The following is a 5882-nucleotide window of genomic DNA, read 5'->3' on the forward strand; positions in this document are numbered from 1 at the left end:
ATCACATTGCTGTCTAGAGGTTTCTCATGTGGGCAAGCAGAGGGGCAGACACTGATCTCTTCAGTGTCAAAACCCGAAGGAATGGGCTGAAGTTGTGTCAGGGAGGGATAAATTGGATATTAGAAAAAGGGTCTTCACCCAGAGGGTGGTTGGGCACTGGAACAGGCTCCCCAGGGAAGTTGTCATGGCACCAAGCCTGACAGAATTCAATAAGTGGTTGGACAATGCTGCCAGGTACATGGTGTGACTCTTGAGGTGTCCTGTGCAGGGCCAGGAGTTGGACTTAGATGATCCTCATGGGTCCCTCCAACTCAGGATATTCTATTATTCTTGGACTTTGAATCAGTTTCCCAGAAGGCTGGTGTGTAGAACTCAGTTCAGTGTAAGCTGTAATTTTAAATAAAGTTCTGTAAATCTCTTGGATTTTCAACCACTTAAAAAAAAAAAAAAAAGAAAAAAGTTTAAAAGTGTTTATTCCCAGACTCATTCCAGCTGCTAAAATTACCAGTGTAACACTTATAAAATAAACTAATGCAAAATTTAAGTGCATTTTTCCATGAGACATAAAAAGGAAGGTGTTTTCCCACTTCAAATCTCTCTTCTGCTTATTTTCAAAGGGTATCTTTCCTGTGTCTAACCAAAACTTTATTTCTGTGGTAGACTGTCTATACAAGAACTTCTGCTTCTAAACCCAAGTTTATGACAAAAAAAGTCATAAACTTTTAAATGCAGACATTTTTTTAGAACTGTAAATGACATTCTGACTTAAGTATAAATAATAAAAGATAGCTCTAGAGAATCTGAGATACTTAGAAAATATTTATCCTCACATGCCTATAAATCCTCACCAGTTTTGCATTCAGAGTATCCCATTCTGGGTATTTTAATCATAGGTAAGTATAAGGGAGCTCAGTTGGTTCTGTAAAGCATATTTCATGTTAAATGACAAGATCTATTTATATTTGAGACATCTGACTTGTTCCATTTAAATCAAATGCTCAGTTCGGTTGTTTGTGGCAAGTCAGTCCTAACTTTGAAATGATATGACAATGCTTTGTTTTCTTTTATTTTCCCGCAACAAGTAATGTTTTTAGACTCCTAATCTTTGGATTTAATATGTCATATAAATTCTCTTTACTTTTACTAGAATGTAATGCGCTCTACCATCATGGTAACTGCAATGCTTAGCTGATGTGAAAATCTTGTTGTATTTTTCTGTCTTTTTTAATCCATACTTCAAGAAAATCTTACTTATTCAGAGTACCAGTTTAAATTGCTAGAGTTTAGTAGACTCTTAATCTGTGTAAACCTGAGAAGATTGCATACTCTTGCTGTTCAAAAAAATACATTTTGGAGGAACTCAATGCATTTAAATATCAGGTTCTTAAGGTCTTATGCATATCCAGTCTTCAAAACAACATAAATTTTGTCCCCAGTTGAGAATGTAACAAATACCATAAAAATATGCAAAAAAACCCTGTATGACAATAATCCAGATCCTTATCAAGAAGAGACATGTTTTCAACAATTCAATTTCCCAATGCAATGACACACCTCTAAAGTCTTGTGGACTTCATCTGGAATAAAAAAAAAACAACCAATAAACCAAAACCAGGAACAGCAACAACAGAAAGCCCACAGCCTTGATCCAATGAACCTTAATTTAAAAGTGGTTTCAGGGTATAATCAGCAGCATGACTCCAGTGAAGAATGTGTGTATCATGTTTGAAGGAAGTATGACTAGGAATATATAGTAGCTTTCTTACTACAGAGCGGCTTAATTTGATTATCTCCCTGGAAAGTGCCTTTGCAAAAATACATGGAGAGTTCACAGTGAAATCAACACAGATGGAATGATATAATCAAGATTTTTTTTATTTTCACGAGACAATTTGGGTTTTGTTTTTTTAAAATAGTTCTTTTTATTTTTTGGATTGAATCCCAGGATGCTTCTACCTTGTAGCCCTTCAAAATCCAAATGAAATAAACAAAACCAAGCAAAATGCCTCCCTCCTATCCTCTAAGCTCCTCTCTCTCAGCGCAGTTTCTGTCATATGATTCAGCAGAGGTCAATATTATAACTCATTCTGAAAAGATGACTTGAAATTAATTGAAACTTAAGTTAGCATACTTTATGTTTTATAGCTTCATACTCTACATTGAAAATATTCCATCAATTTAAAAACAGGATATTGGGTGAAAATTTATAACTTTTCTGATGTCCTGATGATATTATCAGTCCTCCAAGAAATGTAAAGCAAGCTAGAAATGAATGCTGAATGTTCCACTTATATTTCTCTGCAATAGGTTTTTGAGTGGCAAGTGTCTTTGAAAAAAGGTAAAAGATTTTTTATAAACCTGAATCACTAAAATCAACAGTTCAGTGAATGGCATTGGAATAGGCTTTATAGTAGCCTTCACAATGAGGTTTTAATCACTGAATGGTACTCACTGCAATGTCAATAATCCTGTAAAATAACCATTACTTTCCCTTTCAAAATATTTGAGGAATACATTTTCCCCCAGAAATTTTTCCCCAGTTATTAATAGGTTTAATAGCTCATGAAGAACTATAGATTCTCCAAATATCATCAAAATAAAACTCATATGCCTGCAAGTTTTGCAGCATTTCGCATCAAAGCTTTTTTTACTGAACAAATGCACCTATCATAGTTTAACACAAAAAAAAGAGAGAAATACATTCTAGTCAAAGTGTGTCAATACAGAGTAGCTGTCTTATCATCTTATAGGAAGAGTTAGGTTTAAAATTATATGAAAAAAATTACTTGAAGTGTCTGCCTAACACCATTAAAATTGTCACCATCTTCATAGTCAGTTACATTTTTCGATTAACTCTCTTCTAAGGTATTACTAAATATCCCCTATAATGTTTTTTAGTTCTTCAGAAAAAGACTTTGTTAATTCAAGAATAGAAATCTTCAAGAACATAGCATAATGCAATTCCTTTTCTGTATTAAACCTGAAGTTTATGCAAGCCCTTGCTTCTATCATAGGCAAGGAAATGAAGGAACTGTTCTTGGAGGGACATAGGATGAGGTATAGCGAACAGTGAAAGATTTATTCTCCATTTAACTCAAGAATAAAACTACTGTTGAACAAAGATAGCCAAGAATTTCACCCATACCGAGGAGTGGAATTCAAATTCAAGGAGAGTTTAATTCAGACATGTCACTGCTTGTCTTGAATACCTTACTAGGGATCAATGACTTTTCCCAGTCTGAAAAGATTTTCTTCAGAAAATTTTTTATCCTCTATGGCACAGGCTGATTGTTCAGGTTTAGATACTGGTTGTAGCCCAAGCTTGGTCTCCACATTGTCAAGATTTCTCAGGCTGTTAATCAGCAAATATTCTCCATCTGTTGGCAAGGCAATTTATATTTTTACTTCAGTTTGGACTTTGTGAGCTAATTCCAGGGAAAGAAATGCAGGCCTAAGGATTCTGGGTTGTAACCAAGTTCTTCTGTTACACTGGCAACACAAGTAGCTTGAGCCACATACCTTTGCAACCCTGAGCTTGCAACCCTTTGCACCCTTAGCATCTCCTCCTAAACCCCAGCTACCAGATCTGGTACTGATGTGGCCTTGGGATCTGAGGTGAAACAGCTTCTTTGTGTTTCAATTCCCTGTGCTATGGTGCAGAGCAATAGCACTTCTGCAGTTTATAGGAGTGATGCTGGAATCCCATAGTATCAGAAGTCTTTCTATGCTAAAATGTTGTGCTAGAGAGAGCCACACATATAAAGTCCCTTAGCAAGAATGAGAACCATAGGAGTCATAGACACTGCTGTGAGAGTGGATATTGGAGACTAGAAATGAATAATTTCCACTTGCCTGGCTAACCTTAGGGACAGGAATTATTTATGTAGTGTGACAAAGAGCTTTCTTTGACTCAGCAAGTCTACTTCTTAAGATACAAAAAAAAGGCAAAACTGTAAAAGATACAAAAAAGCAAAAATAGCATTTTCGGCCTTCAAAATGTTTGTTTGTTTTTCATTTTGTTCACTATAACAGTCATGTCTGCAGTGCTGGTAAAAGACAAAAGAATGTGGAACAAGTTCAAACCACAGGTACATAATAGTTTATTAACTGATCAGCAGTGAAACAAAATGGAATAAAAATGCATAGCAAAGAAGTATGCATATTCCAACACCAGTTTTCAATACCTTATATCCTGTCATGACCAATAAAATTTTGTTTTTAAACCATTTCTTACTATCATTAGCCCCAAATACTTCCTAATAACTAGAACTGAGGTTAAGCACATTAGTATTTAACAAATTGATTTGTACTCTTCTCATTCATTTGCAAGCTAGGAATTATATAATTAGACATATTAAACTAATGAAGTTTTTGTGAATTTATAAGCATATATAGATATATAAAAATATAATTTTTTTTAAACCTCCTGTTTTCAAGTAACAAAGACAAAATCTAAGCTCAAGTCTTGAATTACTCAAATGGCCCTGAATAAAGAATATATCTGAAATGTGTGTGAACTGCTCTCAGAAAATCAAGGAATATACCATTTTGAGATTTGTTTGCTGAGGTCCACTGAAAAGCCACACATAATATTTATCTTAGTGTAACTCTTGGACACCTGTTCTTGGTTTCTCTGGTGCCCCAGGAAAGCAATAGATAAATCACCAGAGACACCTGAGAAAACATTAAAGATTTCATTCTTCAAAAATGGTTTTAAAGAAGAAAAGCCACTACTTGGTCCCACCCCCAAAAATGCCTAAACCAGATAATTTCAAGCCTTTCATTTTTTAAGTTAAGGGACTTATAAGGTAGTTTTTAAAACTCATAATTAAATCACCTGTACTAGAAGTAAAAATTTAAGGACGACATGTAAAACTTACTTTATCATTAAATATGATTTTAGTATCAGTTTATGACTTACTTTTGCTTGTGATGTTTCATGTATTTATTGAATGAGCACATATCTATTTAATCAAACTGCAAATACACTGCACTTGGAAGAAAAATATGGTGTGACTAGAGAGACATTGTCAATCAGAAATCTTATATGCATACAGTTGCAAGAGCTTGTCCATGGATTCTAGTCTATTACCTTTATCTAGGATGACACCTGGATTATTTATGAAACATTTTTTATGCTGTTTCCAGAAAACATATATTTCACAATGGTTTCCTTTCTGTCCAGTAAGACATGTAGTTGTCAGTAAAGTAAATTTCATTCATCTAATTTCAATTATCCTTATTGACTAAGAATCTGTATAAAAGTATAACATTTGAATACATCATAAAACTCTGCTTTTGTTTCTGTATAATCTGTTTAATGCAGACCTATAGTCCTTTATTAACTTATATTTTAGAGGCGATGCTCAAAAATATTGTTATAAAACTTAAGTTAATTTTCAAAAATTGTCCATAGAAACTTAGTAATTTTGGTTAAGTTTCTCAGCCAATGCTCAACCTGTGCTGTTGTAGCCATTCTTCTAAAAAACCTTTGTTTTACTCTAGCAGAGGTAATGAGTCTATAGAAGTCACCATCATGATAGGAGCTTTACCTTATCTTCAGTCTCCTCATTGATTTCTCTACAAAGAGAAATGATCATACAATTTAACTAATATATATTATTTTTGATCCAACCAGGAGATTCACAACAAATTCTACCCAGTGGATTCTGTTAGCTTATGTGATTAAATGCTAATTTTGCCCATGGAAATCTCTTTACCCTGAGTCAGAAACATGAGCCCCTGTTCCCTTGTCCCTTGGGGCTATCCCAGGGAAGCATTATGAGCCCTATGGGCTCGGTGAATCCCGACACTACGAGTCCACAGGGGCAGCTCCCTGATCGGGAGATGGCACTTCCCGGGGCAAGAAAAGAGGGCGAGGA

The 5882-nt window shown here is 34.8% G+C and overlaps 1 long non-coding RNA gene across 1 annotated transcript in view; it reads right to left on the reverse strand.

The window, feature by feature from the left end:
- Positions 1-242: 242 nt before the first annotated feature.
- Positions 243-5882, reverse strand: part of LOC108449579 — a 23827-nt gene continuing 18187 nt past the window's right edge. The window contains exon 3 of the long non-coding RNA XR_001865795.1: positions 243-335. This is a non-coding gene — a long non-coding RNA (uncharacterized LOC108449579). The remainder of the gene's footprint in view (positions 336-5882) is intronic.

This window comes from Corvus brachyrhynchos, unplaced genomic scaffold (genome assembly GCF_000691975.1).
Source record: "Corvus brachyrhynchos isolate BGI_N302 unplaced genomic scaffold, ASM69197v1 scaffold28, whole genome shotgun sequence".
Classification (NCBI taxonomy): domain Eukaryota; kingdom Metazoa; phylum Chordata; class Aves; order Passeriformes; family Corvidae; genus Corvus; species Corvus brachyrhynchos.